This window comes from Poecilia reticulata, chromosome 14 (assembly GCF_904066995.2).
Source record: "Poecilia reticulata chromosome 14, P_reticulata-male-v2, whole genome shotgun sequence".
NCBI classification, from domain to species: domain Eukaryota; kingdom Metazoa; phylum Chordata; class Actinopteri; order Cyprinodontiformes; family Poeciliidae; genus Poecilia; species Poecilia reticulata.
Window position 1 is genome coordinate 26,331,967 of NC_088843.1, and position 25,991 is coordinate 26,357,957.

Here is a 25,991-nt window from a genome sequence, read left to right on the forward strand (position 1 = left end):
GTTTGTGTGTCATTCAAATATGTTGACTTCATAGTTCTTCTACATTGTAGCCACTCCCAAGTAGGCGGGGCTTGTCACTCCAACGCCTGCGAAAGACGCCGACGTCTCTTCTGATGGTGACCTGCGCCACAGCTGAATTATAAAGATATCTCATGTAACGTTTACATCCATCACTGCCATCATTTTTAATGACTTGTGTGAAAAAGCTTCTTCATGTTTAATTTAACTTATTGCTTGATGGAAACACTGTAATTTTCATTAAAAACTGTGTTTTTTCGACATTAGCAGAAATGTGGACAAAGATTTACGCACATTTGTTGTAGAAATGCAACCACTGACCTGATGCTCTGCTGGGCTTCTTTAGATGGAAAACTGTTTCAATTTGAACAATGATGTTTAATGCTCTGTTTGATGACAAGAATCATGTGGAATATGTGTGACTGAATTGAAAGGACTTTCTTGTAAAGCGCTTTGGGAGCCATTTCACAACATTTGTTGTTAAATAGCTTCGTATAAGTAAACTGAATTCATCTGAAAAAAAGACTGAAGGTTTTGCACTTTAACCAGATGTAAATGCAGTGGTGAGATCCAAACGTTAGTGAGACAATTATGGAAAACAGAGTGGGGCAAAACTGCTCCAACACCGTAGCTACTCCTGAGAGTTACTACCGCTGAAGGTGGTTCAACAAGCTCTTGAATCTTGAGGTGATCATGGTTTTTCCATTTTGGCTCTCTCTCTCTTATTCTCTCCTGTCTTGCTCCTGGTTTTGCTCCCCCCATCCTGCCTCTCGCTCATAAATGGGCATCTGTCCGTTTCTCTTTGAGGCTTCAAATCATGGTCCTCTACCCCCACCCTCCACCTTCTTCACTGAAAGGAAAACTCCACCTCCTCGCTGCTGTTTATGTAGTCTCTGACAGTGCATGCTCTCACTCTCTCTCTCCCCATAACCTTCCTCCTCCTCTTAGCATCCTCTCCCCTCACACTGCTCTGTGACTCCACTTGCGCTCGCAGCCTGTTTCCTGCCTCTCCGCTCTCCGTACTCACACACACACACACGCATGCATGCACACACACTCTCCTCTCTCCGTCTTGTCACACTCGGTCCTGTGCAGACTTGAGCTCTGGGAGTGGAGGAGATGATGCTGGCACTGATTCCCTTCTTTTCTCTCCTGAAGAAGGGAAAACTAGTCTGAGAGAGATGTTGATGCAACAGCACCTCTTTCCCTCTGCCTGCCTCCTGCCAAGCTCCAGCTCTTATTAGGTGGATTTAAGCGACAGAGAGAGCTTTGCAGTTGAGGTGTACTGGATCTTCCGCTTCTCTTTTTTCATCGTCCCACCTCAAAGGATGCTCAGATCCCTGCAGGATCAGGGATATCACTTCTGGAACTGTCATCGGGCTCGCTGCCCCGGCATCGTTGCAGTCTGAGGCGGCCCGGTCCCCTGAAGGAAAGCAGAAGCATGTCAGAGGCACCTGTGATGCTGAAGGAAATGAGCCGAATGCGTGCCGTTCTGCAGGACTCGAGCCTCTGAACCAGATTGAGATTATCTTGGAAGAAATCTGTTGGATCCTTGGAGTTGCTTTCTCATGGTTTTCTTACTTTGATCGCTTGGATCCGACCAATAGGTAAGGCTTTGACTTCCTCTGTTGCTTCTTCAAGATGTCTTGTCTTCGTCTCGTCCACTTCACCAGATTTGCTTTTGCTGGACTAGTTTCTCAGCTCTGGAAGAACTCCAGCTCCGTCTGATTAGTCATTACTGCCGCTGCTCTGTCCTGTTTATAATGCATCACCCAGCGTCTACGGCGGCGGCAGCGCTCGCTGAGTGCTTCTGCTCGGCTGCAGAGCGGAGAGGAACGCCACTGCAGACGGAAAGGCAGTGTTAAGTGGATTTGAGTTTTGTCATGATCTCTCTCTGCTAGTCTGAGTGCAACAGGAAGCAGTACTGACACTGTGATTTTTAGTGCTATTATTTCTGGTTGATTCTCAAATTGTTGGATATCTAGTATCGAAGTTATTTACGGATGAATTTTTCCTCTTTGTGGATTTGCAGGCGTATATTGCTTCAGGGTTGCTTGATGTTTCTTGATCAGTCTCCTTTTTGTGTTTTTTGTATCATTTCTGGTGTATAGGTGCACAATTTTCATTAAGACTGAGTTTTTCTTGGCAGTTTTTGCTTTACTTACAATTTAGGCGTGGATTGGTCATAGCATGTCTAGCCTATATGTTTAGTTTTTTCTTGTGTGTCTGGATCTATCTAGAAAAATCAACTTTTTCTGTGTTGGTGAGCAATTTTTGCTTCATTGGTTTTTTTCTTTCAGAAAACTTTCCAATTTATGCTTACTAGTCTTCCTTTTATTTTATTTCACATCCTTTGAGAAGACTCAATAGATGCACATTTGAGCCATCTTTGGTTTATTAGTTCTGTGTTTCCTTTAAAATCAAGTGTAATGTATGTGTTGCTGTCAAAACTGATACATTTCATAGCAAGTGAGAGATTTTTCAGTTAATACATATCTGTGAGCATTTGTCATTGTGCTTAAATTTCCCTTTTGCATTGGTGCTGGATTTCTTGTGACAAATCTACCATTATACTGGTTTTCAGTTTGTGCTTGGCTGGAAAAAGATTTACCTTTAAAAAACCAGTCTTCCTTTATTTCTTTCGGCTTACCGTTAAATTTTCTTGTGAGTGATCTCAGCTTCATTGGTTCCAGGATAGTTAGCTATCCCTGGTTTAAAAGTACCTATTTTTTTTCTTAGAAATGAATGGTTGGTTACATGTTTCTGGACTTCACCTTAAAATTCTAATTTTAATATCTGGTTAATTTTAGAAGATGTTTCTTGGAAAAATGTTGTCTAGATGTAGTAGTTTATCCTTTCCAGCGGACAGATATCAGATTTCAGAAAATATTTTTTCTTTTGAATTGGTGACAGGTGTTTACTACTGTGCTGGATTGATCATTCTCTGTTTTGTTTTGCCGCATTTGAAAGAAAAAAATGATCAAGCTTTGCGTTTATTGGATCCATAGATCCAATAAATGGTAGGTGTACAGATATGAGTGATAGAGATGAGAATTTGAAAATAATTGATTAGCATTTAAAATACTGAAAAATCGATGGTTTCAATACATCAACACTGAGAATTACGAATGTTTTTTGATGTATAAATACTCAATAGGGTGTATTTTGAACTTTCTTTGGGTTTAATTAAATTCAGGTTACAAATAAGGACATTATGTTTTCATTTATAAAAAGAAATAATCTTGTAATTGTCTTTTATGTTGCATTCAAAACCATTACATTAAGACACCAAGCACTTTTTCTCTATACTGTATTATATTCCTAAATTGTAACAAAATGAGTTAACATTTGAATCAGTATCAGACTTTGGATAAAACTGGTAATTGGTATCAGGGACAGCCTGACTGACACATCTAAATCAGGCTCGATTCAACTGGACTAAACTGGGACCAGAACGATTAATATAAGTATAGCGTTAAACCAAAGAAAAAAAAAACACACAAGGTAAATGAATTATGCAATAGATTTAAGCATATTTACGATACTTAACTTTCTTAATGCATCAAAACACCACAAATATGGAACCTAGTAAAAATTAGATGAGTACAAAGGAGAAAAAGAGATTGGGATGAACTCGTAAAATGTAATTAGTAAATGTGACTAAAACTAATAAATGGGACAAAATAAAAATGAAATATACTGTATTTGTTTACCCCTGTGGTTCAAGCAAGATTTTTCTTGACTAATCAAAATTTTTATGTGCGTTTGCTGCTTTTTGTTTGTGGCCATTCAGTCTTGTTTTTTTTCTTTCTTATGCCTTCTAAATTGGTCTTAAAAACTGGACTGAAATGTGTTTTTAACTGCGTCTAGTGATCTTGGAAAAATCGATTCAGATTGCTCAACCACTTGTTTTACGACATTTTTATGAAACTACAGCACACTGTTTCTTTCTTTGCTATAAAAAAATCCCACTTCCCAGCTGTGTCTTTTTTCATTGTTTTGGTTTAAAGGCTTTAAAATATCTCTAAATATGCCATCTGTTTGGTTCATAGTCACTATAAACTTATACTCAGTTTCTCTCTTTTTATTATCGATTCTCAGAGGTAAACAGAGTTGCATTGTCAGGTTTTATTTTCCATAAGATGTGCTTGTTTTTGGTGAAGGGAGTCTATAGTTCTGACCAGGTTTTGGTTTACATAGATCAGACTTTACTTCTATCAGGATTTTAGGTTGCAAACACAATGCAGCACAAATTGGTAAAGTGGAGGGAAAATGAAAGCTTTCAAAGATCTGTTTTGCACATAAAAGCAGAACAGTGCACATTAAGCGTAACCATTCTTGCTACTAATTAATTGAAAGACATCTGGGTGAATGGTCTATGACCCCCAAGGTTAACCACATGTGCAAAAAAAAAGTAGACAGTAAGATTGAACAGCGCCATCTATGGAGGAATTTTAAAGGTGTTGAGCAAAGGGAGCTGACAGTCTTGTCACAAGATCATAAGAAGATGAAGGAAGCTAAGACAAAAGAAAAGCACAACTAATAGAAAAGGTTTTTTGTGACACATTGACTCCAACTTCTGTGGATAAGTCATGGATGGTTTGATGCAGCATAAGTGTTCAGACTTCAGAAGCTTTGAAAACTCTCAGATGCATCTCTGATTTACTACCAGATATGGTAGTGTCACAAATCAGATTTTTTGAGGATTGAAAAGATTAGAATTACACCGTACAGACTACCATGAAAAAAATCTGATGTGTTGGCATTTGCTTGCTGTGTGAACGTATAATTTACTAAGAAGGAGGTAAAAAAAATCCTCGAACTGACCCCAAATCATATGATCTTTAATTGCTGATTCATTTCAGCAGATGATTATACTGATCCATGTACGTGAAAGAAAACTTTAGTTTCTGGGTGGTTCCATTTTCATGTTTTGTTTTCCATAAGATTCCTTTACTGTTTTAAAAGAATATGAGGACACGTCAACATTTTTGCTAAAACAGAACCACATCTTCATTTTTTTTTTTCAAAAATCAACCATAGATTCACTCATGCTCCATTTTTCCTGTTTAACTTAAAAGAGCAACATATTGTGCACCTTGAGCCAGACACCTGTGAATGAGATCTGTAACATGATGGGCATACATTTACAAGAATTTTGGATCAATTTCTAATCAGATTTAGATTCCAAGATAATTGGTGTAAATGATTGCGCAAAAGCAAAAGGTCTGGAAGAATTGGTTATTGTCTGCTGGAACATCTCCATGAATCCATGAACTGCTAGAACTCCCTCAAGATTGAGCTGCTTGGCCACAATGAATGTCTAGAAGTTAAAGGTGGGGCTTTCAAATGAAAGATCGATGAGTTGGCTGTTCACCATGAAGGTAGCAGCTAGAGATGGAAGAACTGTTGTGCTGTTTTTCCTGGTCTTTGAGTCTCTTAGAAGTTTTGGTTTCTGTCTTGGTCTTTTTGTGTTTTGGAGAGTCTGGTCTTGGTCTTGGTCTTGGTCTGGTCATGCTCAGAAGCTTTTTTCATGGCAATAAATCATGGGTGACCAAAGTGTAGCTCAATGAGGAATATTTAAGCAAATATTAGAGCAGATATCTGGATGTATCTCAGACTATATGTATAATTGTAACCATGAGGGGATTGAAGAAAATTCCATTATAATTTAAGCTTAAGGATTTATTTTGTGTAATCACTCTGTTAAATGAAAAGTTCAAATAAATGGTTAAAAGGCAAAATTTAATGACATTCATGCCTTTGAGAAGATGTGACCTTCCTGCTGTGAATCAGAATTAAGAGGATCTTTGCTTTGATTTAATGTGCTTTCCTCCTTTTTTTTAAACCTTACTGGAGCAATTTCATAGAAATACTCTGGAGTTGTATAGTTGTGGCTCCGATTCTTGTTTTTCACCAGTTTCTTGAACAGACTGGGTCTATTTTAGGTCAGTTTAAATTCTCTCTCTGAGCTCGATGTTAATTCTGTTGCAGGAAAAGAACAACTGCTATATTTCCAAACGTGTTCCTTTGGGGTCTTAATGCAGCAGACACAAATGTAAGAAGCAAAGAAAAGGAACTGTTTATTGTGATTGAACAAAAGGAAGTGGGAAATAATGTGAAGACGAGTTCTGGACCATAAAATCTCTCCAACCACATCATTAAAGCGCAAAATAATGAATAAAACCACCGATGTTACTGAGAATGTTTCTGAGGAGGAGCTCTGCATGTGTTTACTACTTTGTTTAGAAACACCCAAGGCCTTTTGATGAGCCGGCTGCAAAGAAGACTTGATGTGCTGTGTTTTCTTTTCTACCTGCGAGCTGCCTGATTGTAGAAAGTTAAAACTCAAAATAGGTAAAAGTCAAATAGTGTTTGAGCCTGAAAGGGCGAATTGGGGTTTGATGCTTCTGGTGGGTAATGAGGCAGAATATCAGCAAGGACTCTGTAGTAATAATAATAACTATATAACAGTACAGAGGTGAAGGAACCTTAGCATCAATCAGATGCTTTCAGCTTTCATTTATAATGGGACTTTAGGAACCGTTTGGTTGGTTTAAATGCACAGGAATTTAAATACGGTGGCACCTAGTGGTAAAACTGCATATTGCCTTTCCATCTGCCCATCCATCCATCCATCCATCCATCCATCCATCCATCCATCCATCCATCCATCCATCCATCCATCCATCCATCCATCCATCCATCCATCCATCCATCCATCCATCCATTTTCCAATGTCTTTCCGTCTATCTGTCATCCCTTCATCCATTCGTCTGTCCATCCATTCATTCATCCATCCATCATCCTTCCCTCTAACCATTTGTTTGTCCATCCACTCTTCCATCCTCCTTTCATCCATCAAACCCACCAGGATATTGTCCATCTGTCCACATTTTACACTTTTCATTTTCAAACTTTGCAGACTGTATGAAGTCATTCATAAATATGAAATAAAAATCATTTGGACAGGAAAAAAAAAAATCTTTGTCTTCCTCAAATCTGGAAACTTGTCTGATAAAATATTGATATTAGAAAAACCAATGTACTACATCTGTTGCTTTTATTGTACTTATGAAATTATTGGAAACCAATTTGGATGGTTCCATAGAAAAGCTGCAGCCGGCTTGATAAAAGAAGGCTGAGGTTGGGGAAGGAAGATGAGTGAAAGGACAACTGGCATTTCTGATGCATGTGAGATGTTTCTCTGTTTGACTCCCCCTTCACCTCACAGAGCACTTATAAATTACTCAGGCTAAAAACAAGCCAACTGCCACACACAAGAGGATCATAACTGCATTAGATCTGAAAGGACGTCACCTGAAAGCTGATTCAGAGCCAGAGGACGGGTTGATTCGTCCTTCAGCGAGATGCCACCCTGAACAAATCAGCCGTATTTTAGTCCTCTGACAGCTTCCTCTGTTCCCCTTCAGCCTCAGGACACAAACGTTTTGGGAACAGATCGACTTTGAGGCATAAAAGATGGGATTTAGAGGGAGAGACCGATCGTGTAGGTATTATGCCGAGGAAGCTGGAATGAAGATAGAGGAAAGTTATCATTTAAAATGACACAAAACCTTTCCCAGATGCAGCAGTTCTCGTGTGTGAAGCCTCTTCCTTTTACTTCCAGTGGTTTTCATTCTGTAGCGTGATCATAAAATAAAACGCTTATGTTTCTCTGCTTAGACTGACACTGACTGATGTTTTGGGAAACTGAGCCTCGTCTTTTCTGCAGTAATCAAACACATTGGGGAGCAAACAAGGATTTTATGTACAAGTGGTTAATTAAGGAAGTGTTTGCAGGAGGAAATCAGGCTCATTCGCATGCTTACAATTTAATTACGACATTCTGTCCTCTTTTTTATATAGAAAATGCAGGATGAAGTTATTGATAGATATTGTGTACCTCATAAAAATTTCCAGATTACAGTCTGCAGCAAACAACATGAAACTGGCAAATAATGTGTTTGAGCAACCTTAGCTTTTAGCAAGATTTTAGATCTAGGTTGAATTTGGTATTTCATTTACAATGTCCTGATATTTCAATCAGTTTAGCTGGATTCCATGCAGGGTAACAATATTCCCACAGTCTATGGATGAGAAACAGGACTACAGCATCACAGGTCTCCTACCATCACTATTTTCTGGTTATATATTTTTTGAAAATGTTCATAAATGTTATAACCTTCAACTTATTCCTGTCATAAGAAATTTTACTTGAGGAAATTGGTAGAACTTATTGCGATACACAATAATGTTGATTTGAGACCATTTTCAATTTAATCGTAATGCCATAATAATGCAAGATCACCCTCTCAAAGATCAATAAATTCTAATTTACCTAACAAACATGTAATGCTGGAACTGGAAGACATTTTAAAATAAAAAATAAATAAACAGAACACCCAAAAACAACAAATAAAGTGTAATATGAAGTCTCTTTAAAAGAAGTTGCCTTCAAAACAGTGGCTAGTTGAGACCAAAGCACCAGACTGAATCATTTGTCATCCAGTCTTTGATAGAAAGACAGAAACAGTCATGCAAATGGAAATGATTGAGCTTGTTTAGGCTCTTGTTCTGGGACCTTCTAAATACTTCTTCTCTGCTGCTGAGAAAGTTTTACTTTTGAGATTAGTGGATGGAAAGTGATGCATGCTTTTTCTTTATCATTGAAATAATTTAACAGCTGAATCTCATCTGCTCCCCTTTCATTTCAATCAACCTGCTAATTAGATTAAAATGCTGTTTTTTTTTCACAGCTTCCCCTCCTTATGTTATCATAAGGCTGATATGAAGAGAATATCACAGATTTAATTAACTCACAGTAATTTAAAAACTATGGTAAATTTTCTGATATGATATACGGATGAAAAATAAAAATAATATTCTGTTTTCCATATTAGCTTCTTGTAGTTTTTCACTCCTGTAATGTCTTTTTTTCCTTTATATTTGTTTTCTTCTTGTCGTCCCGTTCCATGTAACAACCTTCTTCTGCATCGTTTTTTTCATTCCCCCCTAAACAATACATCTTGATTTCTTAGCGTTTCTACACACATCTAATGCCTCTTCTCACAGCTTACGCCGTCCAATTAGCGACAGCAGCAACGTATTTCATTACAGACTTTCTGTAAGAAAACATCCGCTGAAATCTTCGTAAATAATCTGGTTTCTCTGCTCAGTAGATGTGTGTGTGTGTGGATGAGTGTTGTTGTTGTAAGGATTGTGTTTGAGCGGGGGGATTTCTCTGGGGAAGCATGGAAAGGAAGGACTGTGGAGTCGACTTCCTTTCCGCTAATTACCCGGAAACCGTCCTCGCTAATTGTCATGGCTTCACATGCACTTGATGTCTTTAAATATCTAACAGCAAGAAGCCACCTAAAGGAAGCAGAGAAATAGTGATAGGAGAGGGGGAGGAAGAAAAAAGAGGTCAACGGCTGTGCTTTGAAGTTGTGCAGGACCCGTAACCAGCAGAATCTGCTGCTGGATGTGGGTTCATCTCAGAGGAGGAAGAGCCGCTCTTCTCTTCCTCCGAGCTCTGCACACACATCAGCTGCAAGTAAATAACTCACAGTGACATCAAACAGAGACAATCGTCCGTTTCTGAGCGCGCACCCTTACAGTCTAACGTGATCTGCTGTAACTGAGAGCCGGAGTGAAATGTCTGTGCAGGTAAAACTGGCCTGATTTTAACGCACTAAGGATATTAAGGTTTTGCTGAACCAGATACAACATACAACAGATTTACCAAAAACTTCAGTGCAACTTCATGCCCATTTATGACTATTTTGAGTATTGAATTCATGGAATTTAGCTGCCCCTCAAATGGCTGAAATTCTTGAGACTTTGTCTAAAAGTGACTATTATTGCCAGTTTTAATAGTTAGAGCACCACATATAGGTTAATAGGCCTTAATAAGCACAGTGGAAGCTAACATCTACAATCTTATTTCTTGGGGATACAGCCAATCAGCTCCAAGAAAATAAATGGTGTTCCTGGATTGGCTGCTTTGAAAAAGCAAGTAGCATTCTTACCAGGTATTTAAGCATCCCAAACTGCATTTCCTTTTGAATACTTAAGAATCTACGAAAGAATCTGGGAATAAACGGCAACACACAACAGGTGTTTTTAATACAGAATAATACTGATTTATTTAAGGTATAGACTAGACAGGACTTGTACTTGATCAGATCCAGAAAAAACTGTGAAATATCCCTTTGCTGAACAGGAAGCCAAGTTCAGCATTGTGTGGTTTCTAGATTTGCAGAACATAAAGACTTGAACTAAATCTATGTCACTCAAATGTCCAGAATCTTATTATTAAAATCTAGAAAATTGGCAGTAGAAAGATAAAAAATATATATGTAATTTAAAATTGGACATATTTTTGTAACATTCTTGTTACTGTTTTGCATTTAGTAAAGCTTTTAGGTAAGTTCTCAGTTGTACATGCATGTAAATATGAAATATTTGTGAAGGTCTAGAAAGTGAATGAATATTTAATTTAAATGAAATTAAAATGTGTTTCTTACATTCCATTGCAATACAAGATTAGACCACAAAACTTTGGTGGAAATTATGGTTTGAAAAAATTCTGACAAATAAAACAAATGTCTCTAATTGAGTTTAACATTTTTTGTTTGCAACTCTGTGAAAAAATTAGTTTAATGAAATACTACTACATAACTCGCCTTGAGCTATTTTAACTTTATCTTAAGTGAAAACTTTTAAGGATCAAAACTCATAACTTTTGCTCTTTTTTAAATATTTCTCTAAATGAGTTTTAAAGCAAAATGTGACAACCAGGAGAAAAAAAACCCAAAAACCAGGATGTTTCAGATACCAAATGCAGCACCGGTAAATCAAAATCCATGCCTGCAGTGAAATATCAAAGAGCAATCAGTTAAATCAGGCTTGACATGAATATTTAAAGCAAACATGAAATGAACCTGGAGTAAAAACAGGAAGGATTTCATACTGACTGCTGACAGATGACGCTTGTCAGTGTTTACCCAGAGATTTTCCTCGACTGTTTGTGTCTTTAAAGCCATTTCCAAACCAAACTGAGGTCTCTGGAAAGTCCTTGCTCTCCATTCGGGGTTTTATCCCCCTCCTATATGTGTGATCCTGACAGCCTACATTAGCGGTGCAGAAATTTCTGACAACCTGATTTGTCTCGCAGAGAAGAACAAACACAAAAGGTTCACGTGAAGGTTGGAAAACCTGGCTTTGGAGGGAAACCAGGCGGCTGATGGGCTTTTGATTGCATACTGTAAGTGGAGCAAATAGATTAAGCCATGAGTCACATTGCATAAATACACAAGGGGAGGTGGAGGCCAAAAGGAATCTGTAATGCCTGATTGCTCACATAGATTCCTGAGAGGCTACATCGTAAATACAGCTGGTGTAATGTCCTGTGAAGGAACATGGCTTTCCAGGGAATAAATGGCACCTGGTCCTAAACCAATTAGCACGTTTCAGAGTGAAACCAAGCTAAACAGTTAAAATTACAAAGAAATAAGACCAAATCCAAGATTCTCAATATGGAACTGAATCCAGATTATTTTTTTCTCTGCGTTAAAGTGGATTTGCCAGTAGATAGTTTTCAAATTAAAGATATGTAATCTGTGTTCCCCATCGGTTGTACAACTGTATATCTTTAGAAAAGCATTAGTAGCACCTCCTGCACAACCAGCAAAACTGCAACACGTAGTTTCTGGATGGCAAGTCAAATTACAAAATGTGTTTTTTTTTTCAGCAGCCATTGTACATACAGCAGTAAAAACCAGTGGCCCAAATGTCCTGGAGCTCCGCTTGGGTTGCTCAGCACTGGCTGTGGGTCCTGGGGGTTGCTAGGTAGCAGCATATTGCTGATTTCTGTTGTTACACTCCAGACCTTTTCCAGATACCAAAACACACTGATTATTGATTTTTTTAAACAGTGATAACCCAAATGGAAGTACAATGCAGTTTGAATAATAGATCACATTTAAAATATAATCTGAGTTTTCAATAAACATTCTGGCCTCACCTATTTGTTATAAAGAAGATATATTCACCACTCTTTAGAAAAAGCCAATCTTTCACACTCTGCAGCCTGTTTTTAAATAAAACATATACAAATATAGATAAAGAAAGTCGGATTCAAAGCAGCTGCAAACTAATCTTTTTAAAGAAGAGACACAATCATTTTTTCATCTGAAAAGCAAATTTGTTTTAAAATGCAACACTTACAGATTCAAAAAGTTTATGTGCTTTATTCATAATTCAAACACTTTTCTAACCTTGAAAACACATTAAAATTCAAGCATGTTCTATGTGTTTTCCAGCAGCAGTAAAAAAAAAATGTAATGGAAAAAAATGTTTAGGATTTTTCTATTCGAGCTACAAATAACCTTCATTCCAACCAAAATGGGATGACTAAGAGTTTTAGCATGCCTGCAGATGAATTAATGCTGGGAGGAAACACTTTCATGGTAAGCTGGATAAGTAGCAACAATTATAAATCTGTCCCTAGAGGGGATGAGCCTGTAAAAATTATAGCCCAAAAATATGTGTGAGATGAGATTTTCAAAGGCTGCTCATTTAAGAAAAGCATAGAAAACCCTCATCAGTTTCAAATGTTACTGATCAGCACTTCTGTCATTTCAACTGCAAAAAATGCCAATATTTGTTGCCCCAGGTAACAACATAATATAACAAGAAGTTTAAGAGTTCTTACTGAACATATTTAGACTGACATATAATAATGATCTTTATAAAGTCATGACAGGGATTTGGGGTTGGTGTATTTACCATACAGGAGAAGCTTTAGGTATTTTTGTTGCAACCTTGAATGAGGAGCTGCAAAAACAAAAGTTTAAAGTAAAACTGACCAAGTATCACTATGTAGAGAGGCATTTAGTGTGGCTGCTGTTTTTGCATTGTCTAAAAGGGGCCCATACTCTAAGAACCCCTATACCTACTGCTGCCTCACGTATGGCTTTTGTGTTTGGAGGAGCACCCACATCTCCAAATTGCACCCATGCTCAGTTGTGCTGATTGTTGGATCACCAAAGGAAGAAATTTGCTGCTGTTAAACTATCAAAGGGAGAAACCTGGCATCAAATATTGACTCACAATGGTGAGTTACATGATAATCTCTTTACCAACGTAGCTGTCAGTCAGAAACTGTAGAAACAAACATCTGCAAGCATTTGAGTTTGACCAGAACCAATTTCTGATTGGTAGCAAATTGATCAAAGCATCTAAAGGCTCCTGCATACTCAGGCATACAGTGCATATTCTCACTCTGTCCAGGGACAGTTGAGATTTTACAACTGAGCATACTGACTACCTACATTTTGTTTTGCTTGCTCTTACAAACCACTCAGATATTTGTGTGGAGTAAAATAAAGCACATTGATTTGTTTGTCAAAGATTGTGAATAATTCTGATGAGGCATTGAACGTAGAATCAAGATGTACGCTGGCTAAGAGCAGATGGTTTGCTGATGCACTTGTATGATGATTATGTGATTACTAGACCTTGAAACAAGGCAATGAGAGATGACCACTTTTGCTAACAAGATGCTTTAAGGCATCAGTCATTCAGGGCTTTTATTGACAACCTCCCAGGGATCATGATTGCTGAACAATCACAAAAAAGGAGGGCATTTATCTCTTTTAGAAATGATGTCGAGGAAATCAAAATGTTGCATTGGTGGAGTTTCACATGGATTAGTCATTGTACCATGAGATTCTACTCTGTGTTGTAAAGGGGGGCTATTGTCTTGGAGAAAATCAGGGAGGGAATTTGGGGGAAAGAAAAATGGTGAAAGAGGGGTTCAGAAGGCAGAAAATAAAACGACCGAAACTTGGAAGCAATGAAGCGGCAGAGGAGAAAAGGAAAAGCAAGAAGATTAGAGAAACAGATCCTCAAACTGAGATGGAGAGAGGGTAATGGTGTAAATGAAGTGAAATAACAAGAATCTAATTACATTTGCATCCAGAGAAAAGGCTTCTCTTCATACATGGCCCTCATAAAAAATGTTCAACCATCTGTTGTCTTAGTTTTTAAAGAAATTAGCTCTCATGTATTCATATTGAGGGTGGTAGACTGCTATATGAACCAATCATCTGTCCATTCATACAAACGAGAAACCTGCCTGGATGGAAACATGCTGCAGCACCTTACGGGGTACAGAGGCCCTCCTCTGATTCTGGTTCTTCTCTGTGATCTGGTCCCAGTGAGATGAGACAAGAGAAACTCAGAAGGAAGCCATCCTGCAGCCGTCTGTATCTGATGAACCATCTCATCCTTTCAAAGTGGAGAAGCAGCATTTCTATTCTCCCCCAGGATTGCGAATCTCCTCACTGAGCTGCATCCCAGACACCTGTTGCATCACTTCCAATGTTGCCATGTCTTCTTATTATAAACAACTTTGGGCTTGTTTTTTTCTTTCTGCTTGCAAATATCATGAGTTGGATGTTGAGGTTTTTTTGAGTTTGTCTTTGAATGTGAAGTTGCTTATATGGAGTTGGCTTTCTTTCCAAGAAAATTATTTCTCAGCTCCCCACAATAAAGCAAAACACTAGTGGTCAGTAGTTTCCAGTGTAGTCTGTGGTATGCAGTTATACACTGTAAAACCACTTTAACATCTCTTCTTCTCAAATGTGTGTAGCTGAAAAATAAACTATTATAGTTTATATTGGGGTGGAAGCTCCAATAAAACGTAACTGTTTTGCTTTCAAAGATGACATGTTTCTATGATTTTCTGTAGTGGAAAATCTACAATTTTTTTCAGTTTGTATGTAAAAATGCACTGAATGTTTCCTTTTTGTTATTATTTCACCAAAATAGAGAAAATCAACACCAGTTTCCTGGGGAAAAAAAAAGAAAAAAGACGTCCGTTGTCTGAGGAACTTCAATGAGTCGGGATGTAAAAATTCATTATTTGATTTCCATCTCCTGACGGCACCAGCTGAATCCCTCTCCGTAACCGGCTGGAAAAATGCCCCTGGTGCTTGGTTGTAATACCACAGTATCATTTTAATGTAGATGTTCACAGCTGAAGCCTTGATTGGTGTTCAGTCAGCCTTCAGAAAGAGAATATTATATTGGAAGTGAGAAACACTTTTTTCTCCTTTTCCAGCTCAACCACATAGTAAATTGAATTTTTTGACATGAACATTGAGGAATGTAAAATGTGTATTCTGTTGGCTTTGTGGTGTTCTATGTATTCATTTCTAAAGAGGCGTGTTTCTGTACCAATTGTGTCTCTTATCCAAAAATATGTGAATTTGCTTCTTCATTGACATCTGTACTTAATGATTTTGTGTGTTTTGTTTTGCCAGACTTAAAACCACACAAGCCGTTACTGTCACAACCTGTGGCAGGCTTTTTATTTCATCTGTTGAAGCTTCAAAGTTATCTAATGTCTACTTCATGTCAGGGTTCAACTATGAAATGCTGAATTGATTTCAGTACCAATAAAATAACCAAAAAGTTTTGTCTTTTTGCTAATCTAGATTTTAATATTGAAATAAAAAAATCTACTAGAAATGATCAAATAAATCAAGATTCTGAAAATAATTTAAATCCATGAATACTTAAGACCTCTTTTCTTCTTCTCCAATAATTTGTGCTTTAAATCAAATTTCCCTAATTCATTTTTAAAACTCTATCAATTGGTACCACGTGTCTGGGACTGCCCAATAAACACACAACTCTAACTATAAACATGCAGGTCATAGAAAGTAATGGTATTACTCCTACATTCTCATTTTGATAGCTTTATTTTGTGTATATTTAAATGTGTCTTTAATTTTCCTTTTGGATCATTTTATCTCTTCAGGTTTCCCTTGAAAAAGGGATTTTATCTCAAGGGACTTCCTGGTAAAATAATAGTTAAATAATAAACATAAGTAAGTAAAACTATGCATATTGGTTGAATAACATTGATCTATTTTCATTCATTAAGTAGCACTGGCATAGAAATCTAAATATTACTTAATAATCAATCTTATTATATCAAGTATTAAAATTTAATAGTGTATCAAAATGGTGTTACTGTTTAATTTGAAAAATCCAGTTGAACCACTATTGACACCCACATTGACTAAAACCAAAGTAATTATTAATCATTATTAAATAAACATAAGTTCTAGCTTACAACTGAGGCATCATGATACTAACAAAACGTTAGTTATTTGATCAGCATATCTTAGAATATTTCTCCCTCATTCTGTCGTGTATATCTTTTTGAATATATTTTTTTGTAATTCCTTACTAAAGGGAAGAATCAGCCTCAGGAACTGAGAGCCAATGATACCCAGGTTACTGTAAGTTTGAGCTAATATTGGCTTTGTGACTGATGATAATATTTACCTGTTGAACGGTTGGCTGCTTTGACTAATGACTACCTGATTTTCATTTTCTTAACTCCTGACTTTGCGGGAGGCCTGGAATAAATTAAAAGATATAAAATGGAGGAGGAGGTGGAGGAAATGGCAGATGAAAAATGGGCAATTATTGAAAATGTCCACAAATCCTCCATGGGCGTATTTCAACGATGCAGAGTGTTTGTCATTACAGATAATATTGTCATGCAGTTGCGTGTAGAGAAAATAAAATTGCACCTATCTTTTATTATGTTTCACTTCATTTTTAATAATAAAAAAATATGTGTCAGGTTTTCAAATCTGCACTCTTTAGTCATTTCCTCACACAAAACTGCTTTGAAAGATAAAAATATATGTATATATATTTTTTAAAAAGCACTTGAGCTAATCGTAACCCTTCTTACATAAATGTAAAAATGTCCCAGTGCTTATTGAGCCATTTTCAGGAATGCACCGTCCTCAGCTGAAACATGAGAGAAAAAGAGATGCAGACAATATTTTCCGTTAGCTTTGTCATCAATGATGAACACAGGTCTAATGGGATTGCTTCGAATAGCATGCAGTTTAATTGTGACTGAGGTCGTGCTTCAATTGAGGTATTTAGACAGAAAAAAAACTAACATTTCCAACACTTATTCTGGGTTTATTATAATAAATACCAATTTTTGCTCTGCAATCTCTTCAGAAGCTATTAAGTTAAGCAAATAATCGCTATAGCAACCAAGATGAAAATTACATACACAATGCAATTTTCCTCAAGAGTAACTACATAATTATAGCTAAATGCAAACACAAATCTTCAGGTCTTTTGGTGAATGTTTGTACAAAAGTATTTTCACCCACACAGTTTTCTGCTCTTCTTGTGACACTTAGTCTGAGCTGAAGAGTTTGATGTCAGAGACTCATTGACTTGTGTAAATGTAAAGAGCAGCTTTGTGTAAAAATATATTTACCCACCATCCCCTTTGTTAGCCATACTTTAGCTTTTTACACTTCAGTTGGAATTCTACCAATCACTTAGTAATCACTTCAGGTCCATGAAGTTATTTGTAGGAAAGCACAGAAAAGCCCAAGGATCAGAGGAGCACTAAACTGTTTCTGCAAAAAAATGCGTTTCACAAGAGCCCATAAAGGAACTTTATTTATCCATTGTCCACATTTTTCCAGACTGTTTGAATTTTGAAACTTGAATAAACTCTAATCCGCCTTCTAACAAAGTTTATCCTTTTTTTATTATTATTTTCCACAAAATCTTTATGACTGCAATGCATTCCTAATGATAAGCCACAACACTGTCAGCGGCTCAGTTCCTCCAAGTAAGGGGCGTTTACTTTGGGACAAATTGTAACTGCTGATTGGTCAGTTGTTGACAAACCCACAGGACTGCATCAAGTCAATTACATTTGACACAGAGCGAGGTTGTTTTGGTATTTTCCTCTTAATAAATACAATCATCATTTGAGAATTGCTCGCTGTGTTTAGTCAGGTTATCATTTCCTGATATTAAATCTGCTCTGAAACATTTGTGTGACCAAAATATTAAAAACTGAAAAGATTTGTTATGGTTCAAAAACAGTTTCCCAGCAATGTTCCGATGAAACCAAAGGAAGTCTTAGGAAAATTACATTTTTGAGTTTACTTTTATATTTCAAGCTGTTATAATTTCAAGATTTAAAAAGTAGGAATCAGAAATTCTGATCATAGTTCAGAAAATATGTGTAATTTCAATATCCAAAGAGACAGTAGTAGGATGGATGGATGGATGGATGGATGGATGTACCACAATAATAAATTTGTTTTCAAGTAGGACATTTTTTTCAGAAATAAAATAAATGAGAATAAAACCAACTCCAGGTCACTAATTCCGACCTTTCAAGGGTTTTTGACCCGTCTCTTGTCAGATATAGTACAGTTCACCAGAAGTCAGTTGTGAAACAGAGGCAGCAGTACCCTCTCTGAAGTCTGCAGTTTTATTGGTCACAGCTGGTCTGTTTAATGAGCCTCTTTCTCCTCCACAAGCTGCTCATATATTGTTGTTTCCAATAAAAGCACCCTGCAACTCTTGTTCTTCTTCTCGCGACCTCCTCTTTTTGTTTTCTGTTCTCTCTTAATCTTTTATGCATCTGTTACCAAGTTTTTTTTTGTCCACCTGCAAATAAGTACACCCCCTTACACAACCTGGAGGTGAACTGTGGGTGGAATTGGCAGCACTACACAGTATTTAAACCATCCACAGAAAGACTGTCCTTATGCTTTCACTTGGAGCTTTGCACACCTTGCTTTCTGTTGTTGTGCTGGTACATATTCCTTTTCATTCGGTTTTAATTTAGTTGCTATTCATATTGTGCAGAAGGTTCATCTTTGCTACTGGCCTTGGTTTCTGTTCTCTGACTAATTAGGTTTTTATTTTCAATTTCAACAGTTTAAAAAAAAGTTTTTCTTTTTGTATTATTTCAATCTTTAAAAGTTGTCATTTAAAAGTAAGATCTTGATTACAGTCATTAGCTTGAAATTGAAAGAACAATCAACTTAACAATCAAAACCGCAATAGGTGGCAGAGTTGTACAGCCCATTGGTATGAAAATAATTAGCCAAACAGATTAGCAGCAGGTGCAACTTTCTTTAAAACAACAGCAGGAAGTAGAGGCTGTCATGGGAATGGTAGCTTCCTTCATATATTAGGGCTACCTATTAGTATTTCCATGCTAATGAAAGTTTCAGTGACCCAAGCCTAGATTTTGCTGTCTGAGTTTATTTAATTAGGACCAAGCTAGCATGAATAACATAAGCAGTAGCAGAAATGCGTATTAGATGTTTTTTTCCAATAGCTTATCAGCTTATTAGCACTCACTTTTTGCTCGTTAGCAAATAAGATTATTGGTTAATAAGCCAACTAATAAGCATTTAATCTAATTCTAATAAGTGTAACTATGCTAATAAGCCTAGCTAGTCGTAAAACCCTTATAAAAGTTGTCAAATAACAAATATATCCATAAATCCTATATATAAGTGATGTCACTTCCTCTGTTTGAACCACTTTCAATGGTCAATTGGATATCCGTTTGTCTTAATGTTTTGGATGAGCTGTCACATGAAGAGACAAATTCTGCTCCATCTAAAGTGGATTGAGCACCTCTAGTGTCCAGCTTCTACCACCTCGTGTGACATATTGTCACTTCTTATATAACAAATCCTTTTACATTTTAACCGATAAGAAAACAGATTTTTCCCAGCTGAGAAACACGCTTCTATTTGTTTCAAAGAAAGGAGCAGCATCATGGAAACGGCAACATTTTGCACTTTAACAGTGCGGCTTTTTAAAACCTAAAGTTTGGTGAAGTAAAGCTGATCTTGAATTAGTCTAGTGAACTTGAGTAGCTTAATCATTACTCATTGATTTTAGCAAGCATTTGGGTAACAATGGTGACCCTTCAAGTAATGATCGTTTTATTAGACTGTTGTTGAAAAGGTTGAAGTCCCCCCTGTTTTTTTAAAACGGGTGCGGGTTGGAGTCCCCCCATTGTTTTAAAAGGGGTGCGGGTTGGAGTCCCCCCCATTGTTTTAAAAGGGGTGCGGGTTGGAGTCCCCCCATTGTTTTAAAACGGGTGCGGGTTGGAGTCCCCCCATTGTTTTAAAAGGGGTGCGGGTTGGAGTCCCCCCCATTGTTTGAAAAGGGGTGCGGGTTGGAGACCCCCTGCTGTTTTAAAATGAGGAGGGTCCGCTGGATAATAGGGGAACCGACAAAAGGGGTCGCCCCATTCTGTACCAAGGAGGCAGGATGATCTGTAACAACTTTAATGACCTTGGCTGCTCAAGCTCCAGTTGTAGGTTGCTGCAGACCTGCTCCTTCTGCGGCGGAGCCCACGCAAGACACACCTGCCCTCACAATCCGACTTCCACAGCAGACTGAGTAGGCCGCCATCTGTCCACTCCAGTCCAGGTGAAAGCTCTCGCAACTGCTCTCAAGTATCACCCAGACAAGGAATTCGTTAACTTTCTCATTAACGGTTTCACTCATGGTTTCCACCCGGGCATAGAAATTATTCCAGATTCCACCCACCAATGTCACAATCTTCAATCCGCTCTCTCAGATCCTGACACAGTCGACTCTCTCCTCACCGAAGAAGTTAAAAAAGGGTTTGTGATAGGCCCCTTTTCTAGGTCACCCTTTCCTACTTTTCACGTTAGCCCCATCAGCATCGCCACTCGTAAATATTCCGGTAAAAAAAGGCTAATCATAGATCTTTTAGCCCCTCATGGTTCTCACATTCCTAGTATCAATAGCATCATTCCGTTCCCCGACTTCTCAATGCAATACGCAATCATAGATCATGCCATTAAACTCATTCGGTTAGCGGGACATGGCGCCTGGCTCTCTAAAGCCAACATCATCAGTGCTTCGGCGTAGTTTGGAAAGGTGCTTTTTACTTCGCCGTCCGCCTCAGGTTCGGGTGCCGTAGCAGCCCCCAAATTTTTGATTCCCTGTCCGAAGCACTTTGCTGGATCCTTATCAATACCTATAAACTCCCTTACGTCATACACCTTCTGGATGACTTCCTGGTATCACTCCTCCATCTTCCCCTCCTAGTTCCGGTCTTAACGCCCAAACTCAAGTTTTTTCCCAGCTGGGAATTTCCCTCTCAGATAAGAAAACCGTCGGTCCGTGCACCTCTTTAGAGTTCCTAGGCATCACCCTAAACTCTTCATCCTTCCAAGCTTCCCTATCATCCGAAAAGATCAACCGAATCACCTTAATATTGTCTAATTTCTTACTCGCCGACAAATGCTCTAAACAACAGCTGCTTTCTCTCCTCGGCCATCTAAACTACGCCATTCGCATCATTTCTCACCTCCTGTCTAAAGCGGCCAGCATTCCCTCCCTTCACGGTTCTCTCGTTATCGATCGCTCCTGCAAATTAGAAATGTGCCTGTGGCATTACTTTCTTTCATCCTGGAATGGAATTTCTTTCTTCTACGATTTCCTCACCTACCACGAAGACATTCAACTCTTTACCGACGCAGCTCCCTCAATCGGTTTCGGCGGTTATTACAGAAGAAAATGGTTCTCCGCACTTTTCGAGCTTTACCCCATTGTCATCGCTGCGATCCTTTGGGGTCATGAATGGTCAAAAAAATCCATCCTCTTTCATTTAGACAGCATAGCAGTCGTAGAAATCATTAATAAAGGCCACTTTCGCTCCCCAGAAATCATGCAATTCATGCGCAGACTTACTTTAGTTTCTGCGCAACATCAGTTTCTCATTCAAGCTGCTCATATTCCCGGATCAAACAACCGCATCGCTGACGCTCTTTCTCGTTTTTCTTTCCAGAAATTCAGACTCTTGGCCCTAGATTCAGAAGCAAGTTCCACACCGGTTCCTCCATATTCTTCAACCATATTCAACTGAGTCCTCCATTACCCGATCTTCACCGAGCGTCTCAAGATTTAATCAGCAGCCTAGCTACTCGCACGCTTTCCGTCTAATTGACCGGCTGGAACCGATTTAAATCTTTCCACGCCACTTATAATCTTCCTTTTCCTTCCCTAGATGTTTCCACCCTCTGCCTCTTCATTACATACTCTCGTTTAGTCCTTAAGATCCGTACCTCCACTATCCAGTCCTATCTAGCCGGCATCAATTTCTTCTTCAAGCTTTCCGCGGGAGTCAACTGCCCCTCCATCACTCACTGTCACGTAAACATGCTCATGAAAGGATGCAAGAAGCAAGAACCAAACAGTGTTATTCCACGTCTGATCTCCTACGCAAATGCATCTCCACTCTGCGTTCTGGTTATTCTTATAATCTCATAGACAGGACCTTGGAGTCCATGTTCCTCCTAGCTTTTTTCGGCTTCCTCCGCTGTTCCGAATTTACTCCGACTTCCTCCATCCATAATCCTCTCATTCATCCTTGCCTTTCTGATATTTCTATCCTCAGCCACGACACCATGATATTTACTCTGCGGAGAAGCAAGACCGACCAACTTGCTATCTCTTGTCCCATTTATCTTTTTCGCCTCGATTCCTTTCTCATCCCGTACGAGACCATCTTCAATTACGTCCAGTCCCGATTCGCCACTAACACTTCTCCTCATGATTCTCTCTTTATTTCTGAACCAGGTAAACAAGCTTCTCGCTTCTGGTTCTCCCGTCATTTCCGCCAGGTCTTATCGTCGTCAGGCCTATCACCTGATTATTACTCTGCTCATTCGTTCCGCATCGGAGCAGCCTCGTCCGCATCTAGTCAGGGCATCCCAAATCACACGATCCAAATCCTGGGTCGCTGGTCCTCGCAAGCTTACCGTTCATATATTTGTAATAACCTTAAAGATTTATTTCAAGCCCACTCTCTCCTCAGCTGCATTTAATATGTGACTCTTTTGGGTATCCTAAGCGAGCCGGGATATACATAAGACGCGTTTATCTCCGAAGACAATCCCCACTCGAGTCTTCACTCCACAGGCCCACCAGCATCATCACCCCTCGCCCCTCTTCCCCTCCATTCCTCTTATCCTCAATAAATCTTTAAATCTATATTTCATGGCGTGGTCCTTGCTAGTGACTAAAATTTTATTTAATTTGATTAGTAGTATTCATAAAGCAAAGGTGTATTACTGCTTTTAATTCCTCACATTAAGTCCTGGATTAAAATTTATGGCTTTTGTTCCATTTTTACAGTATTCTTTATAGGTTCCAAATAACATATGGACTGAACTATTCCTAATGATTCCCTGTACCTGTCAGTGATTGACCACAGTTCAGTAGAGATGCACTGTGTCAGCCTCTTGAACAAACTGTGCTGTGTTTGTAGCTGTGTGGCAGCTTCCTGTCGCATGCTATCAGATGCGTCAGGGTCCAGTTGAACATCCACTTTGTCCCCACACTGAAGAGACTTTTTTTTTCCTTTTATTCCCCCCTGTGAGTCAGAGATCCTTTTAACTCTGCAGCAGAAGATTGCTAACAATTCTCCAGTTTTTCTTTTGTTCCAATCATCGCTTGTTGGCTGAAGTGCTTCTTTTGTTCACCGCTAAATGGAGGAGACTGACAAACACTGCTGCTCCAATGGATACTTTTCTTTACAGGTTTTAAGTTTTCTAATGAAAATTTTTTAAAAATCCCTTCTGATGTTTTCACAGGGAGGAGAAAGTATTCTTGAATATTACCTAGTTGAGTAAAACTAACACTTAACTGAAGTGATCCACATTTTCTTAATTTTCCAGTGACTTATAATAATGAATAAAGAGGGGGGACTGATTTAAGGAAACATGATAGCATTTGTTTATATGGACTATCTGGGGAAAATCTAAAGTTTTGGACACATTTCCTCTGAGACTCTTAAGCGAAGAACAGATTTTTTGAGGACTGAAAATGCATGCTTTTTAAATTGTTAAAGGAAAAAAAGGGCAATTAAACAAGAGCTTCTTCAAAATCTCTTCCAATAGGCTGGACAATTTACAAATTGTAATTATGTAAAAGTGTTTGAAGATCCCTCTTCACCGTACTGCCTCTTCTCCAAAGAGCAAACAATCCGCAATAACCAGCTTGCTTGATGCATTAACTTTTTCCACCAAAGGTGATCAGGTAAAGAGGATACGCTCTTGAAAACAGAAGCCCTCATTACATCTCCCTAACACTTGTTCCACTTCTCCTCACAGCCCAGAGCAATAACACTAGCAGCCTCTGACCTGCACAGGTGCTCCGGCTGCAATCTCTTCCCCAACAAAGGAGCCAGTTTTTAACTCGAGGCCCTTACTTTGAATTTTACGATGAGAAATTAAAAGATGGAAGAAGGGAAATAAAGTCTTTGGCTATAATTAAGGGAGTTTTGTGGATCCCGCTGAGAGGTGATTATGGAGAATAGAAGTTCCTAACAAGCATGGAATAAGGTAATCCTGCACTCTCGCAGCGCCCAGAGGCAGTAATGGCTGCTCAGAGCTTGATGAATACGTGGACTGGAGTTCAAGCACTCCGTAAAAACTAAAAACTTTTTGGGGTGTGAGATTTTCAAAATCTCTTCCAAGAAGTTACTAAAGATTTTGGTTGGGCTGTGATTATCTCCTCATGCAGTCTCTTTGCTCATATTCTTCACATTCATAAAGAGTAACTCTGTTTTTGCTAGATATTTGTTTTGATTTTTGGCCAGTTTTCCCCTACCAACAATCTTAAGGATGCTCAAAGACAACATATTATGCAAAATTCACAGACAAACCAAGTGCTTCAAAAAAGACCCAAAAGTTTTTTGTCAATAAGTTGATATTGTTTGGTGTCTGGAAAATGAGCCCTTTCAAAAGCCTTCCGAATGTAACTTCACAAATCAGCAGGGACTGCCCCTTGCCTAGCAACCCCAGCGAAGCACAGCCTGTTACCTAGCAACCATAGGCTCTAGCACATTCAGTCTGTTGTTTTTATCGCTGTCCTACGGCTGATGGAAAAGGGTTTTGCTGTTGACTTACCATGTAGAAACCATTTTCTGCATTCTTGTTGGTTTGGTAGGAGGCTCCACTTCTGCTTTTCAAGTGTTACGGTTGTATAAGATGCCAAAACATCTTTTTGTTTCATTTTTTTCTCTTAAGAATTGTCCTCAAACTCTTGCCATTGCTTCCTGGTGGGCCGCCATATTTGTTTACTCTGAACTCACTCAGAGTGTGTGTCTTTATTTTGTGGCTGTACATCACATACTGTAGGACTAAACTATGTGTGTGGTCTGTCATGTTCTGAAATTAGACAATTTTAAAATCTTGCCAAGTGAACCAGACATCAACAGTTGCAGAGATGGAAATAATCTGGTAACTGTGGAGTCAGCAGGTGTGGCTACATATAAAGGAAGTGATTTTACAATAAAAGTCCAGACATGTAGCTTAAAACCCCCTTTACTTGGAATAAATAATTCTCATGCTCTAAAAAGCAACCCAAACAACAACAATAAAGAACCTCAGCTGCATCACTGGCAGTTGGCTTGGCTTTGATGTGTTTTCTTTTCTGTTCAAATTGTAGATTTTCATGCTACCAGCAGGTACATGCATGGCAAAAGGTTATGAATCATCCCATTACAGCACATTAAAGTGTTATGTAATGGTGTCTTCATGCTTAAGAGCCTACATCGGATATATTTCACTGAACAAGATAGCCGTGCAGGATTTTATTTGAATGCTGTGTTGTCAAACAGAGTGGGATTAAAACGTGGAGCTGTGAGCTGCTTCTAGACTGTGGTGATTTACTCCACTTGAAACAGAGTAAATACTTAAGGGTCTACAAGCTGTATAGACAAATAACAGTAAGTGTTTTCCATCTTTATTTCAAAAACATTTTTAGATCAGATGTTTCAGTTGTGTGAAGATGAATGAAAAGATATTTTCACATCCTTCTCTCTGCTGGTTATAGGTCAGGTTAGCAGTAGAGCTCACACTTCAGCACTTTAACAAAAGGTGCATTTATCACTGTCCAGATAAATATGTGAGGGTGAAATTTTCACTCTGGAAACAGTTTTGTTTTTTTTTAATTGTTATTGTTTAGGAACCCATAAACGCTGCCTCCATGTGGATGTGGTCCACAAACAATTAAAAACTTTTCAGTTTTAGAAAAAAAAAGTCTCA

At 38.4% G+C, this 25,991-nt stretch overlaps 1 protein-coding gene across 1 annotated transcript in view; it reads left to right on the forward strand.

Annotated features, from left to right (window-relative positions):
• The first annotated feature begins 943 nt into the window (after positions 1-943).
• Positions 944-25,991, forward strand: part of sgcd (sarcoglycan, delta (dystrophin-associated glycoprotein)) — a 275,605-nt gene continuing 250,557 nt past the window's right edge. The window contains exon 1 of the mRNA XM_008428447.3: positions 944-1,625. The gene's annotated coding sequence lies outside the window, so the exon portion shown is untranslated. The remainder of the gene's footprint in view (positions 1,626-25,991) is intronic.